This window comes from Tigriopus californicus, chromosome 11 (genome assembly GCF_007210705.1).
Source record: "Tigriopus californicus strain San Diego chromosome 11, Tcal_SD_v2.1, whole genome shotgun sequence".
NCBI classification, from domain to species: domain Eukaryota; kingdom Metazoa; phylum Arthropoda; class Copepoda; order Harpacticoida; family Harpacticidae; genus Tigriopus; species Tigriopus californicus.
In genome coordinates this window covers 5,878,527-5,883,191 of record NC_081450.1, presented here as the reverse complement: position 1 = coordinate 5,883,191, position 4,665 = coordinate 5,878,527, and the positions used below count along the sequence as shown (strand labels likewise).

Below are 4,665 nucleotides of genomic sequence, written 5' to 3'. Positions count from 1 at the left end.
GTCCAAGGTGTCAAAAGCAGCTGAAAGATCAAAAAAGAGTGCTCCACAGTGGAGACCATCCTGACGAGCCTTTGTCCAGTCATGATGAATTGCTCCCGCCGCTTGAATTGTCGAGAGACCGGGCCGAAATCCGTATTGTGACTTGGGCAATATTCCTCTCTTCTCAAGATGCTTAGACAGTTGTATCCGAATGATCTCTTCCAAAGGCTTAATTGCTGCTGGAAGAATACACACCGGTCGGTAGTTTTCAGCATTGTCCTTTTCTTTCTTTTTAGGCTAAATTGTGACCCTTGTGGCTATAACAATTTGAAGTGATTAATGGCTAAATTTGGGCTAAATTTGATCATGGACTGTTTCAAATGAAAGTACTCAGTATAAGTGCTGGACATAACAGCAACTTCTACATTCTTAACATTTTTTCTAGCGACTTCAACTAATTCTTTACCTGAGTCATTACCTGAGTCATAATTTGAGACTAAATTTTTTTAGAAGTGCTGGACCTAGCACCTTCTCCAAACTTGACACTTTCCCCCCCTAGGGACATCATCTGAGCCTTTACCTGAGCCTTTACCTGAGTCACTTTTGCCTATAAATTGAGATACACATGAACAATATGTAATCAGTTATCAGATCAAAGTCTTCACAACAACTTGACCTGGATTAAACCATTCTTCAGATCTGCGCTCTTTAATCAGTTTTGGGATCATCAAAAATCAAAACTCCAAACTGTATCCTCTTCAAGTGTGTTTGTCACAGCTTAGCACTACTAAACTAAAGAAATGCTAAATATGTTCAATTTTGCTATGTATTTTAAGGAATTGGAAGCACATGATATTTCTGCTTTGGAATAAGAAATACATACTATATGTACTTTTTGGGATAATAAAACTTATTATTATGTACATTAGTCTAGACTTTTTTATTGTATTGGAATGGCTACATCGGGCTAAATTGAAATCTCAGTTTTGCTATTTTAGTTCTCTTGAACCTGGCAACCCTGGTATTTCTAGAGTTTGAGGTACAAGAAGGTAGATTGTAAGGCTAGATTGCCAATTTCAAACCTCATTCATTAAGAGGAACTGATAAGTACAGAGTGGCATATTACAAATAATCTAACGATATCTTAGAGACGATGGGTAACACTCTTATCGACTGCCGTCAAATCAATGTCTGAAAATGCAAGTGAGCGCAGTCTTAAGGGCAGAACCAAAGCTAAGGGCATCCTAAAGGCCGGCAAAGACCAAGGGACGTTGGTGAGTCTTTCAGTGTTACTCCTTAAACCTTTGGAAAGTGGAGAACCTCATACAAATGCCATAAATCCTTTTTGATCAGACCGGACCAAGGGCCGAAATCTGGAATTTCAAGAGTCAATCTTTCGGTGGCCAAACATCAAAGGGTTACCAATGTCTCTTGGAGTAATATTGGATCATTCATGGCAAGGCTCTAAGTTTTTCAATAATCCCTTTTGATGAAAACTAGAGATTCAATATGATCACATTATTCGTTGAGTAAGGGAGGAGGATTTTCATAAGCTACAAAGAGCGGCCCTTAATTTCTTTACACTCTGTAGTTGAGTTATTAATGCTTTTGTGAAGATTTCCATCAATGTCAAATTCAAATGGTCTTGGAGAGTAGGCTTCAATTTATCACAAAGAGTGCGCAAGACTTGGTTAGGTGTACACGAACTAAAGAATTGTCATGAGAGACCCTGATCCCAAAGACGGACTTCATGACTTTTCGGACTTTTCACCAAAGCTTGAACCAAATCAGGTTTGAAAAGGTTCACATCGTCTCATCAGTTCTAGCTAATGGAATGGCTCGTGGAATCATGCCTAAATGACTTCAGGGTCGTGAAAGAGCAAGCGGAAGTCCTTTGAGACAAAATCGAACTGGAAAATCCCACGCAAACCCACTGATGCGATGAATCAACCCCCGGGTTCAGTGGAGGACGTTTCGTTTTATTGCAAACCCAGGATTTTGTTCATCTCATCAACATATTTGCAAATAGATATTTTGCCCTCCTGTTAGCGTTACTCTCTTCTTCTGTAAAAGAGGGATGAAAAATGAGCAATGGTTTCCTAGCATTTTATTTTTAAATTCCGTCTCAAATGGCTTAGGGCGGCTTTACACTAGGATGGAAAACCAAGGTTTTATCCGGTTTTAGGATTGAAATAGGAGTAGTGTTGGGGCGAGTTTGTCGCAACATGAGTCGTTTTGCTCTACCTTTGTTCATAGAAAGACTGGAGTCCTATGCAACGTAACTGGAGGGGAAAAAATAGTTCCAATGACAATACTTCTTCGGGAAAGTAACGCGTTGCCGGTAGTGTTACTCAAAAAGTATCTCGTAATTCACGTTACTCAAGCCCCGGGAACCAATAATAACTTGTCTGTTCCCACATGTTTCTCGATGTAAGTGCATTCATAAGTCTCAGAAGTAAGGACTGAAAATTAAGGGCAAGAAAAGGTTTGCCTTGTGGCCAAAAATGTTTTAGGCCTGTTTCTGTTGCATTACGTATACACATGTGCAAAGAAGTCAATTAAGCAGGGGTGGTTACACAATGCGTTCATTGTTTTGTTTGTTTATGACAGTATCAAACCTTCTGACTGATTCTGAACACGTGTGAAATTCTATCATAAAACATTGTTCTTGGGACAAGAGGATGCAAAAACACGGATCAAATGTTGTGCATATTGAAGTACAGAGAAAATTCTTATTTGTGGGAGATGATCTTTCCCTTAGTGGAATTCATGGCAAGATTCTATGATCTAGAATGAAAGAGTGCCATTGCAAAAACAAAAGCCGTTCCTTTAAAATACTGATTGTAGCCCTCACAACACAATTTGTATGTTTTGTCAATTTGGCAAAATCAATAATGTACCGACATCATTTCTGTTCTTAAACCCTTGTTCCTCCTATCTAATCGGTAAAAATTACATATTTTAGCCAATAAACTGTTGTTTAAAGCCAAAAGAAGTAACCAATTAAACAAGCAAGTATATGTATCCAAGACGGCACAAAAACACGAGAGCAATCGGGAAATAGGAAGAAAATGTTTGGGCAAGAAACTCAGACAAGCTTGACTTGTGGTTTTTAGAATTAATTGGAAAATATCGTATTTATCAAAATCATTGCACTTTCTAAATACTTGTCTTGAATATTCAACCAACAGATTTGGATCATAACAAAACGAACATTGAGTAGTATCAAAAGATCAATAAACAAAGGAACCTTGGCTAAATGCTTTGTGAATTGGTTTTTGAATATTAGCACCATTTGTTCAAGGTTATTTTCCATATTTTTTAACAAAATTGAAGCTAAAACTTCATGTTTGTTGATCTGGAGCTTAACATTATAACGAATGAATCTGAACAACTCAATCTTATACCCCTTAGGCAATTGGACTTGAAGAAAAGGTTAATATTATTTCATTGGTTAGTCTTTGAACCTCAACTCATCGGAGTGCAAATGGATGTCGGTCTCATCTCAAAGATAAGGAATGATTGAGATTTGATGACATTACATTTCTAAGCTGATTGCTGAAAAATGACTCATGGCTTGACAAAGAGCCCTTAAGTGACCATCTTTGGTCCAAATAAAGTGCTCCAGGGCAATTTGGCAACACATGATCTCTTGTATTTTGACGGTTTGTTTCTATATTTAAGGCGTTCTCACTGCTTTCTTCCATATTCAACAAGAAAAAACATGAGGGTACTGATCCACTGTGCCATTGCTTTGGTGTTTTTGGTAACATGGAGTCCAACGGGAGGTAAGTTTCACATTTTTGTAGAGCACCTGACAGTCCTAAACTTAAATGTCCATTCAATTTAGAATGCTGTACTCGCTCGGGTTGGATGTGTAATACCAAATACATCGTTGATGCATTCCAAATTCAAAAAGGCTCGTCGCCTTCTCATTGTTTCCGTGCTTGCAATCAGAGCAAGCAAAGGTCAAAAATCAGTTATATGTTAATGATAAACCTGGGCAGAATGGGCCATTTCTGTTATTGCCTTACCCGTTGCAATATGGTAATGATAAAACCAATTATGGAGATCGAGAAGTCAATTGTTGGTTTATTGCCAGGCAAGGTGGATATCGATAAAGTCTGTAACGCTGTAAGTTCGTAATACATTCAAGGAGGATCGGAAATTAAGCCTTGGCACGGTCAGCAGATTGTATATAATGAATGTTATTGTTACCGTACAATCAACAATGTAGATCGCGGTCGCCATGCATGGCTTAAATAAAGTTTCATTATTGCTTTCACTTGTTTTTGACTCATGTTGTGGCGCCATTTTCAAGCATTTGTAGGGTGAATCCCTTTTAGTCTTTGTGATGTTATCATTGACGAAATTGTTCGCAGTTCAGCTCTTTATCAAACAAAACCCAATAAATGGCCGAGATCGGGTTCCAATTTTTGAAACCAGGGTGAGCTAGGGAGGAGATGTCTTAATGAGGCTCAAAGCTGAATGGCGTACATAGAATTATGATGGCGTGCAACTGCAGTTACAGGCCAAACAAAACCCCTGGCATAAGTAACTATGTATTGGTGGTCAACCTAGAGCCATTTCAATAGAACTTAAGGATAAGCAAGAAAATAACGAAATTCTCATTGTTGGCAGTAGATGACAGACTGCTGGGTATTCAGGAGGAGCACAGCGTTTTGT

General features: G+C 38.4%; 1 long non-coding RNA gene across 1 annotated transcript; it reads left to right on the top strand.

The window, feature by feature from the left end:
* The first annotated feature begins 3,452 nt into the window (after positions 1-3,452).
* LOC131889768 (uncharacterized) lies at positions 3,453-4,264 on the top strand. Its single transcript, XR_009374227.1, has 2 exons — positions 3,453-3,767; positions 3,830-4,264. It is a non-coding gene; the product is annotated as an uncharacterized LOC131889768 (long non-coding RNA).
* Positions 4,265-4,665: the final 401 nt, after the last annotated feature.